The sequence below is a fragment of the Lepidochelys olivacea genome, assembly GCF_965140295.1.
Source record: "Lepidochelys olivacea isolate rLepOli2 genome assembly, chromosome: 27".
Lineage (NCBI taxonomy): Eukaryota > Metazoa > Chordata > Testudines > Cheloniidae > Lepidochelys > Lepidochelys olivacea.
The window spans coordinates 10,497,344-10,509,522 of record NC_140437.1 but is presented as its reverse complement, the minus strand read 5'-3'; the positions used below and the strand labels follow the sequence as shown (position 1 = coordinate 10,509,522).

Sequence of the window (12,179 nt, the reverse complement as noted above, 5' to 3'; positions counted from 1 at the left end):
TTCGGTCAGGGACCGCAAAGCCCCTCGCAGGTATGAGCTCATGCTGTCCCTCAGCTCTGGCAGACAGGTGAGCATCAGCCACACTTTACAGATGGAGAAACGGAGGCACCCAGAGGATATATGAGAATAGAACCTAGGAGTCCCGGGCTCCAGCTCAAAGCACCAAACACCACAGCCGCCCAGAGCTAGAATCAGAACCCAGGCGTCCGGACCCCCAGTAACTAGATCACATTCCTTTCCCTAAAGACAGGCAAGAAGAATCTCCCTCACCTGAGCTCTGGAGCCAACCCCACCAGGCCACAGTTCGATCCGTTAATAACTAGCTGGCTGCTTGCTGCTTTCCTCCTGGCTACGTCTTGGCCAGGGTGGCCCTGCCACTTGGTGGTGGCAGCTGGGGTGGGAGCTTCCCCTCCGTCAAGTCCCAGCCCAGGATTTAGGCCTAGGGAGGTGTGGCATTGTCAGAGGGGAGGCTAGCTAAGGCCAGCTCCCTTCGCTCGGCCCCTGGGGCCTTGTTTCCCCCAAGGGGTGCTCGGGCTGCGAGAATCCTCAGGCCAGCTGATGTAAATCAGCCTCGCTCCCTCTAATGTCCTTCTGAGAATCTGCCCTCTGGTCTTGGCGGCTGAGTTGGTTGCTCCGTTTTTAAGTTGTGCCCAGCCCAAACGCTGGCTCTGCACCCACCAGGTGGAGAGGCCAGTGGGCAGAGCTGCCGTTGGGATGCTGCTGGCTGAGATCGCTCAGAATAGGGGCATGCAGCACTGTGTAACCCGCTGGCGAGTGGGTGCTACAGGCCCCCATACCCGCTCTGCAGAGGATTAGAGTCTGTTACAGCCCCAGCAAGCATGAGCCGTGACTCTTGCTTTTAGCTCTTTTAGCCGTGACTCTTGCTTTTAGCTGCGATCTTGGCGGACACAGCAGGGCCCCAAGTCACGCCCTGCTGTGTCCGCCAAGATCGCAGCTGTCACAATAGCACCCCCAGTATTGCAGCAAGTAAGGGCGTACATGGAGACCCCGGAGCACCTCTCCAAAGCTAGCATGGGGGCAGGCGGCATGGGGAGCGGGCGCTGAGCTGCTGTGGGAATAAGCTGAATGGAAAAATCCACTGTCACGTCTACAGAATGTCAATGACTCTGTGTCTGGGCCCGGATCGGCGCGACTCAAGGTAGAGCGGCATAATCAGTGCAAGATGGGGGTGCCCGCAGGTGATTTATGGTGGTACAGGCAGATGTCCCAGAGATTAATCTGTGCGTTTAAGAATTCAGCTCTCGGAGACTTAATGGAGCAGGGCACAGAGTGAGCTGAGCTCCCTGAGGGAGGGAGATTTCCAGTCAGTTAAGTCTGAGCAGGGACTTCCTGAGCCGGGGGTGGCGCAAGGATGGAGAAGGAAATGAGGAGGGCAGAGACAGGGCGCAGGGGAATGAAACAGAAAGGGGGAATGGAGGAGAGATGTGGGGATGGGCTGGAGGGGGAAAATAAATCAGGAAGTGAGGAGAGGGGGAAGCACAGGGCTGTCCTTTGAAGAGTAGGAAGGAGCAGTGGGAAAAGGGGCAACACCCCCATGTTTGCAAATTCATTCAAGTCTGATCCAAAGGTGCTATCGTAGGGGTCTGTGACTCCGGGGACCTGGGTATTCAGGCAGCCACAGAATCTCTGACTCCCCCTGCTTTCCCCTGGGCTTGAAATAACACAGGGGAAGACTCCCCTGAGGTACTTGGCATCTGCCCTGCCAGCTGGAGCCTGGAGCTTGTTCCCTCTGAACCAACACTTGCATCCCTGTCTCCCAAAGGCCCAGCCAGGGATGCTGCCACAGAGGAGACCACAGGGTTCTGCTTCTTTCCTGTGGAGATAGTTTCCTATAACTTTAGCATCACCCTCTCTGGAAAGTGAGCTGATGCCAAGCTAGTGGTTATGGGGACAGGGGCCTTCGGCCTTGAGATCACTGGCTTAAATCCAGCCCAGGCTGGAGTGAACCAAGAGTCATTCCTATACGATGGCTCTTCCAGGCAGTGGGTCCAAGTTCAATTCCTAGGTGGACTTCCAGGAGGTGGGTCCAAGTCCAATTACAAACCACCGTGCATGAACGGCAGCATTGCTGGCAGGCTCAGTGGAGCAGCCAAGGACTGACTGGGCATGGGGGCTGAATTTCCTTCTCATCCCTAGCCTTGCTTCTCTTCTTGGCCAAGTTGGTGGAGCAGCATGTGCAAGGAAACCTAGCCCAGCACTGCTCCTTCTCTACCTGTTCTGGGGACAGAGGGCTACAGCCACTACTGGTTTGTGTGGGATGGAAAGAGAACAAGGAAGCGGTGGTCTCTTCCCCCTTAGAGAGAGAGGCTCCTCTATAGTCATGTCCTGAGGCTGCACTCCTGGCTTCACATACAGTTTCCTCCCCACTCTTAGAATAAGTTGCTCCGCCCTTATTTGAACTTTCATTCTCCACCAAGTCTGACTGTTCCCCTGCTCTGCCTGCCCATTCCCTGCCGGGCTCCGTCTGCTCTATGTAATGTCTCATGAGCACTTCAGAGCAATCGCCACCAGCTGCAGTTAGCGTCCCCTTACCTCCGGGGGGGCCTGTGTTTGGGGACCTGCTGGGGTGCTCTGGGTGACAATGAGAACTGACTAATGAAGGGAACCATCAGCAAGATCTGTCTTCTCTATCCGCCAACCAGCGCTCTCCTTTCACCTACCCATTTATTGTCTGCCTATCCAGCTATATATCTTTGCTACCCTATTCATCTAACTTCTCTAGCCACCCAATCTCTGTCCATCCAATCTACTCAAGCTAAGCATTTATGAGCTGGTGGATACCTGATCCTTATTTAGGTGCCTAACTGGGATCAGAGCTCCTTTGAAAATTTGGTCCCAAGAGTGGGTGCTGAGCCCTTGAATATCTGGGCCTAAAAAGAGTTGCTTGATGCAGGGCCCTGTTCTTAAGTCGTGAGCGGAGAAACTGGACATCAGGCCCTTGCTGCTGAGGCTAATAGCACTCTGGGGTGTTATGAGGTGCTCAGACGGGGGAGGTGTGGCAAGAGCTATATGTAACAGAGAGAGGCCATTGTATTTTCTACATAATGCAGCTTTAAACCATAGAGGTGGCTCTTTGCTTGGTTCAGGACAGCTGCCAGTTTGGGTTTCAGTTCAGATGCAGAATATTAGCCTCAGACACTGGACTCTCATCTCTCTCATGGACCCTTTACGTTTTGTCTTTCCTTGGCAACCAATTTCCTGGCCCTCAGCCCCAGTTCAGTTTTGGCAGCTTTCTTGGTGTGGACATATTATTTGGACAGAAGAGCACTGAATTATGAAGCATGTTTACCAGGGAGCGCTGCTACCTGGTCAGCGATCATGTGGACCGCAAAAAGCTTCAGTGGCATGATAAGATTCCAATGATGCATATAGACTGAACATCCCGCCAGATTCTCTTAAGGACCTGGAGAGAGATCAACCCAGGTAGCGTTCAATCTGCAAGGAGGCCACAGCCCCTTAGGATGTGCTCAGAACTGGGTGACTGGGCCACAAAATAGATGAAATGCAAAGTAATGCACATTGGGAAAACATTCCAATTATACATATAAAATGATGGGGTCTAAATTAGCTGTCACCACTCAAGAAAGATCTTGGAGTCATTGTGGACAGTTCTTTGAAAACACCCACTCAATGTGCAGCGGCAGTCAAAAAAGCGAACAGAATGTTGGGCATCATTAAGAAAGGGATAGATAAGACAGAAAATATCATGTTGCCTCTATATAAATCCGTGGTACGCCCACATCTTGAATACTGCATGCAGATGTGATCTCTCCATCTCAAAAAGATCTATTGGATTTGGAAAAGGTTCAGAAAAGGGCAACAAAAATGATTAGGGGTATGGAACAGCTGCCGTATGAGGAGAGATTAATAAGACTAGGACTTTTCAGCTTGGAAGAGAGATGACTAAGGGGGATATAAAATCACAACTGGTGTGGAGAAAGTAAATAAGGAAGTGTTATTTACTTCTCCTCATAACACAAGGACTAGGGGCCACCAAATGAAATTAATAGGCAGCAGGTTTAAAACCAAGCAAAAGGAAATATTTCTTCACACAACACACAGCCAACCTGTGGAACTCCTTGCCGGAGGATGTTGTGAAGGCCAAGACTATAACAGGGTTCAAAAAAGAACTAGATAAATTCATGGAGGATAGGTCCATCAATGGCTATTAGCCAGGATGGGCAGGGATGGTATCCCTAGCCTTTGTTTGCCAGAAGGTGGTAATGGGCAACAGGGGATGGATCACTTGATTATCTGTTCTGTTCATTCCCCCCGGGGTAACCAACAGTGGCCACTGTCAGAAGACAGGACACTGGGCTAGATGGACCTTTTGTCTGACCGAGTATGGTCATTCTTATGTTAGGATTTGCTGTAATGATGATGTCAGTTGATTCATTTCAGATGAAGGCAGTCACCTAGAGTAAAGGGTGCCTGGATGTGAAGTGAGCTGCACCTTCATACATACATGGTGGCCAGCGGGGGATTGAACTGATGACATTTAGCACCAAAGGCCTTGCTCCCTGCCACTTGAGCAAACGAGAGGCTCTGCTAGGTCTGTAGGGGTAGTAGACTGTTACAGTAACTAGGGTGGCCACTGAGGGGTGGGGGCGACAAGATGACATGCTGTAAGAGCTTGTTGTAATTGCCCTTCATGAATGAGCAGAAGGCACAGAAAGGAAAAGGATATGAACCAGAAGCAAATTAGGGAAAGGATGAGTAGCAGAGAGAGGTGCAACGTTTCTGTTCCACTGGGTTAAAGCAGCTGATAGTTCCCTTAAGCTTAGCCCCATGATTTAGAAACCAGGCTGCAAACATGCCATCCTCAGGAAGCCCCAAGTGCTTCCTGATTCAGGTCATGTTAGAAACACCACAGTGCTTCAGTTCTTCCATTTCCCATCCCAATGGAAAGCAGGATGTACAGGGGCAGTGGGAATATGGAACACACATGAATAATTATATCCATGGCAGCCTGACATCGATCCAGGCAAGATAATGAAGCAGCTGATATGGGATTCAATTAAAAACAAGAATGAAAGGAGGGTAATGTAATTAATGCAAATCAACATAGGTTCATGGAAAATAGATCCGGTCAAACTAACTTGATTTTTTTTTAAACGAGATTACGTTTGGTTGATCTGATATACTTAGCGTTCTCTAAGATGTTTGAGTTGGTACCACACAACATCTTGATTAAAACACTACAATGATCTAAAATTAACATGGCACACATTAAATGGATTAAAAACTGGCTAACTGATAGGTCTCAAAAATGTAACTGTATATGGAGAATCATCCTCCAGTGGGTATGTTTCCAGTGGGGTCCTTTAGGGATTGGTACTTGGCCATATGCTATTAACATTTTTATCAATGACCTGGAAGAAAACAAAATCACTGAAAGTTTGCAGATGACAAAAATCAGGGGCGTGGTAAATAATGAAGAGGACAGATCATTAATTCAGAGCGATCTGGATTGCTTAGTAAACTGTGGGCATGCAAAAAAAATAGGCATTTTAACAGGCTAAATGTAAATGCATACATCTAGGAGCAAAGAATGTAGGCCATACTTTTACACTGGGGGCGCTCTATCGTGGGAAGCAGTGGCTCTGAAAGAGATTTGAGGGTCCTGGTGGATAATATCAGCTGAACATGAAATCCCAGTGCGACACGGTGGCCAAGAGCGAATGCAATCCTGGGATGCGTGAACAGCGAAATCTTGAGTAGGAGTAGTGTGGTTATTTTACTTCTGTATTGACTCTGGTATGACCAATGCTAGAAAACTGTCCAGGTCTGTGACCACAATTCAAAAAGGATGTTGATAAATTAGAGAGGGCTCAAAAAAGAGCCACAAAAATGGATTAAAGGATTAGAAAACCTGCCTTATAGTGACAGACTGAAGGAGCTCCATCTATTTAGCTTAACAAAGAGAAGGTTAAGGGGTAACTTGATTACAGTCTAAGTATCTACATGGGGAACAAATATTTAATAATGGGCTCAATCTAGCAGACAAAGGTAGAACGTAATCCAATGGCTGGAAGTTGAAGCTAGACAAATTCAGCCTGGAAATAAGGTGTAAATATTTAATGATGATTGTAATTAACCACTGGAACAATTTACCAAGGGTTGTGGTAGATTCTCCATCACTGACACTTTTTAAATCAAGATTGGCTGTTTTGCTGAAAGATAGAACTTCCCCCAAATAATTCCTAGAGTCTATGATCTAGTCTGACTTCCTGAATAACACAGATGATCACAGTGGTCCTTTCAGGCCTTTGAATCTATGAATCCACCCAGCTTCTCCTCAGAGATGAAAGGATGCAAGTTCTAGGAGGTGGTTTGGATCAGTCCTTATTTTTATCCCAAACAAGTTGGCTCAGTCCTAGGACAAAACCCAGCAGAAAGCAGATTTGCTCCTACTTGCGCATGTTGTAAATGCATTTCCACAGCTTTTCTAACAGTAGTGTAATCACAGCTTTCCATGCGACACCCACCCCGCTGTCTAACACATGTGGTGTGTATAAAGGTGTTAAATTTCTCCTTGATTGTGAATTTTCCTTCCTGTTTTGATCATTGAGAAGCGTGAGCAGCTACAATGTAGAATTATAATGTCGGCCTGATAGACACGTGGGAAACTGCAAAACAAAGGCCGATTCTGCTCTCGCACTTTGGAGGGGGTTACGCCAATTTTACCGGGGTGAGTCAGAATCAGCTCCAGAGGCTTTGGTGTTGGGAGCAAACAATTCACCATGTTTTATCATTCCCTCTCCACATAGATCCAGAGTCCCACTCCTGCTTCAGGCATAACACAACCTCCACCAGCAACATCCTCTGTAAGCTGGTTACACCACAGTTGTCCATTACTTGGATTCTTGCACCTTCCTCTAAAACTTCTGGACTTTTTCCAGTGTGGAAATCCCTCTGGGCAGTATAGTCCAACGGGCATTTCCACTAAGAAATACTATAATTTTAATGACCACTAGAGGGCATCCTATACACTGAGCCTTTACCAAACCGATCGGAAGTGCTCTGCTGACTCATGGACTGGGTTGGATTGTGCCAACCCTACAGGAAGACCCGTCCCTCTCCCAGGAGCGTTTCGTCCATAGCAAACACACAAGACATTTGATTAGATCCCAGCATCTGGCTCTTGGAAACACACAGCACCACAATCCACATGGCAGTGCAGGGAGCGCTCACCCTCCTGCCGTTCGGGGCGGACAGGTGCAGAGGCCTCTCTCAGTTGAAGAGAAGCCAACCTGCTTCTGTGCAGCCAGCGGCAGGGGAGTGCTCCGGCAGCTCCGTGGGAACAAGCTGGGCTGTCAGGAGGGGCGTGAGAAGTGGGTGAAAGCTGGCAGGAGTGCGGCCCACCTGCCGCTCCCAAAGAGAGCACAGCCCATGGGAGCAGAAGGAAAGCTGCACAGAGTGGGCTCGGCCACCTCAACTCCATTGTCAAACCACCCCATGGACCTTCCCGCTCCTCAGGCCGGGCCACGGAGACCAGAGCCCTGATTTTATCCACAGGGTGGGCATGGGAGCAGCACAAGCTCCCCCACATGCAGGGTCCCTTCCTAACCCGCCTCAGTCCCAACCTGATGGGGCCACACCAGGAGTTCAGTCCACACGGCTCACTGAGTCTCTGGCCAATGTCAGGGGCCCCACTGCAGCGGGAAGGGCTTGGATGTGGTCTCCTGTCCATTAGGGACTGCATAGAGATCCACTAGCTCCTTTCAGAGGCCACCAAATGGCTGAGAGAGAAGAGCCCCTTTCAGTTGCGATTGACCTGGGCAGGCTTTGAACCACTGACCAAGGGCCAAAGGCACCTGGATCACAGTTAACCCCCGCCCTGCCCCGTCCCTGCCAGCTAGAAGCCTGTCCTGGGCCTTGTTACTATAGATAAATAGGGGGCTTGAGTTTCCCAGCCCCTCCTGTCCCTTGACCTTGATAATGGCAAACATTTAATAACATAAAAATATTATCGTAATAGGAGCTGTCCTCCTTCCCCTCCGCCAGCTTATCCCCTGCAGCAGCGAGAGTGGTTAATGTATTTGGCCGTATCATCAGTATTAAACTAATCAACAGGACATGGGGTTTTCCTGGAGCTGGAGACAAAAGCAGCATTATTATGAATATTAAAAAAAAAAGCAAGCTATTAATCTTCCCCCGGGAGTTATCACTGAGTCCCCCCTCCCCGGCCTGGCCTGGTTTTAATCCGCAGGGTCTCATGGCAGAGTAGCTAAGTCTACATCTGGGTTATATAACAGAGCCCAGGAGCTGGCAAGGGCATGGAGGTGAAAGGGATCCCAACCTGCGCTGTGGGACCAAACGGGCAGAAGGATTCAGGGCCAGTCAGCACCCACCAGCAGGGCTAGGGTTTCCCAGCCGCTCAGCGCCTGCCATGCAGACAGCTTCTGAAAATCTGACCTCCCATTTCAGTGCCCTCGAGTCCCACTGCAGCGGGCCCACCCCAAGATCTCTCCCAACAAGAGAGCATTTGCAGATGGTGAAGGCTAGATTGATGGATTGAGTCTTTCACTGATCCCTCTTGCCGCCTCGATTTTCCATCTCATCGTGGCAACTAATGGACATTCACAATGTTAAATGCCAGATGAGCTCCCTGTCTGACGATCAGGTATCTTCTGTGTAAGCGTGTTCAGACTGAGAAATGAGCAAGACCGACAAGCGGAGTTTAGCTTAGTACCTAAATAGCATTCTAGCAATTTTACTGAAATGATGGTTCATGTGCTTACTCCCCAGTGGAGATAAATAACCATTAGTGGCCACCAATCACTCACAGAATAAGCATAAACAGCCACTGCGGTCATAAATCAGGTCCATGCTATTAATGCACCACATAATATATAATAATTATATATTCTGCACATATGGATCCATATTATCACCTTGGTACAGATGTGGAAAGAAAGGCACAGAGAAGTTAAGTGAAATAGCCACGCTCACCTAGCCAGTCACTATCAGAGCCAGGAATCAAGGTTCTCAGGTGGGCCCCTGTTCACTCAATCCATACATTTGAATGGCCTAGGGAGGAATCTTTGACTCCTAATCGTCTAGGAGGCGTTCAGTGCCAACCATTCGAGAGCACACATCAAAGGCCAGGAGGTCAAAGCTGAGACCTGAATGTGACTCTAGGGGCAATGACCTTTCTGCTGACACATGGCACAACCTCTAAGTCCTAACTGGCTCGGAGGAATTTGGGTGGGACTGTTTGTACATTCAAACTCCCTCCATTAGACCATAGAGATGAAGAGACTTATTTCTTGCAAAGCAAGTGGGATTCATCTAATCAATGGGCAGACTGCACAGACTGGCCAACAACCCTATACAAATTGCCCCTGGTATGGGCTGGGGCAGGACCAGGACGAGAGGAATTCGGATTCTCAACCCCCCACCCCAGCCCCGTTCTCTTCCCTCGGCATGAGCGGTTCTCCAGGGTTCACCTGAGTCTGAGGTTCCTGAGGCAACACAAGCCTCTCTCCCCCAAAGTTGCCCCCTCCCTGTGATCGCACCCAGCTTGCTTGCCGGGGGTCTGATGGAGTGAGATGAGGAGAGAAAGGGCCGGGGGGCAGAGACTGAGTGACCCCTAGTTTGGCAACACGAGGGAGGGGCTCAGAAAGGGTGAAGGTAGAAACAGCCTCCCTTCAGTGGCCGTGTACACACACACACACACACACACAGAGACAGACAGTTTCCCCGACACAAAGGCTTAAAGTGGTTTGAAAAAAGCAGCGGGGAAGGGGGCGGTCTCACCACCCCCACATCTGCCCATCCCCCTGCCCAGTAATTAATTCTGCCTCCCACCCCCCACCAAATCAGTCGTCCCTTCCCCCCCCCGCCCCAAATCAATTCTGCCCCTGCCCTCAGCCATCCTGCCTCCACATCTGTTCTGCCACTCCAGCCCCTCCTCAGTCAAGCCCCCCCTGAACCCCACCTCTGCTCCTCCTGCAGCTCTCCGGGCTCTTCACCCCCGTCCCCCGGCCCAGGCCAGGCCTTGCAGGGAGGGGAGGAGCAGAGCAACCTCCTGTCCTGGCTGCTCACATTAGGGGAGAGGCAGGATGGAGCGGAGCCGCCCTGAGCTGCTGGGGTCTTCCTCCTCCCCACCCTCCTGTGAAAATAGCTTCAGGTGCATGGGTGGAGGGGGTGGGGGGGTCTGCCTGCAGCCTGTAGCAGCTTTGATTTGTTGCTCTGCCCCAGGAGGCGGGCGCATGGGGTGGGCAGCCAATCAAGGGCTCAGATTCACTAGGGAGCTGGAGCTTCTTCATCGTGATGAAACTGGCTCCAGCCCAGCCAAAGTAGCAAGAGGTGGCAAGGCTGACTCCCCACTTCCTCCTCCCTCATCGTCCTTTCCCCTTCCTCCCCTCCACGGTCAGCTACTCTGTGCTTGAGGGCGCCGACAGGCCGGCTAATGAGCCCAGCCGGGCTGCAGCAGAACCGTCCAAACGGCTGCAAGGAGCCAACAGGGCTGCAGTTAAGCTCAGCAACAGGTCACTGGCTGCTCTGTGTCTACACAGGTTTCTCCTGTCCTGGCCTTGTTCCTAGCCCTGCTCCTATCCTACTCCGGTCTGCTCCAGCTCTGCTCCCATGCCCTGCTTCCGTCTCCAGCTCTGACTCTTCGCTTGCCTTCTGGGCCCTGCAGTAACTCCTGGGTCAGACTGCCCAATCCCTGACATCTATCCCCCCCCCTAATATCATGTGTCTGGTAAGAGGGTGAATAAATTTGCCTAACAAATTTGCCTAGATCCAGGCTAGGCTTCGTCTCCCTACTGCATCTGCTTATGAACTCTGACCCAGACTAACAGCTCCCCCTACTAGAAATGAGGGGTGGGGCACAAGTCCCCATCCAGGACCAAGCTATAGGTGGGAGGGATAGCTCAGTGGTTTGAGCATTGGCCTGCTAAACCCAGGGTTGTGAGTTCAATCCTTGAAGGGGCCATTTAGGGATCTGGGGCAAAAATTGGGGATTGGTCCTGCTTCAAGCAGGGGGTTGGACTAGATGACCTCCTGAGGTCCCTTCCAACCCTAACCTTCTATGACTGAATTTCCATTCCATGGGATCATCTGACATTTTAATAACTTCCTTTCACATCCCGAACTGGAGCAAAAAGTCAAAATTTTGACATTTACTCCCACACCAAAATTCGGAACGGTTTGTTTCAGAAACATCAAAAGGTTTCGTTTCAACTTGATTGCTTCATTCGGGTACTTTCCCACTGAAATTTTGACGAAATCGATACGTTCCCATGAAACATTTCAATTTCAATCATTTTTCAATGGGAAAAACTCTTCAGTCACAAAATGTTTGACCAGCCTGAGACCAGGTCATGGGTACCAGCACCACCCATGCCCACCGGAGCATCTGCCAGCAGTTAAAGCCGGGAACCATTTGAAACACTTGCAAGTCTCCTCTTGCCTTTCTCTCCTGAGACAGCAGTGCAGTCAGCTGGCTTTGGATGTGAGAGGCTGGTGGTTTTATGCAGCTCTGTGTCTTCTGGAGCCCAGGTGCAATTGCAGCTTCACACCATTTAAAAATATCCCAGTAACATGAAACCAGAGACAAAGCCGGAACTGTTCTCCCCCTACTCAGCGCCGACACCCCATCAAATCCCACGCCCACTGCTCACCAAGAGCCCAGCCATAACAGAAAGCTGTGCTCCAGCCCAGGATTTCATCGCAGTGAGATGGACGTCACGTGGACGCGGGGAGGTGGGGGGGGGACCTTAAAGGGTGAGGAGGAAGCTTGCTCACACGCGTGTGCGCACGCATGCACGCACACTGGGTGCAATATTCCTATGGAAACGTGTGTGCGACACCTTCCCACTGGATGTCTTGCCTAGAGTGGCTCAAACGAGCACGGGCCATGGGATGAAATTAAGCAGAGGAGAATGGACCCAATCAAGGAAACATCGGATAGCGGTGGCTGGAATCTGGAAGTGCCAGAGATCTATTGGGAGCGGACGTCATTGACGATTAGGCTGTCCGGACTCTTGAGGAATCCCTAGGGGACAGGTCTGTGTTGGCCAGGGAGCTGGAGCAGAAGGACGAGGGCCTGGATGCACAAAAGGAGTAAGGTGCCTAAGTCCCTGTTTTAGGCTCCACTGCAAGGCACAAAACTCCCACTGAGTCTGGTAGTTGCTTAAAAACTCACT

General features: G+C 50.5%; 1 protein-coding gene across 2 annotated transcripts in view; it reads right to left on the bottom strand.

The window, feature by feature from the left end:
• KCNH6 (potassium voltage-gated channel subfamily H member 6) overlaps positions 1 to 12,179 on the bottom strand; it is a 100,646-nt gene that overhangs the window by 65,379 nt on the left and 23,088 nt on the right. The window lies entirely within an intron of this gene.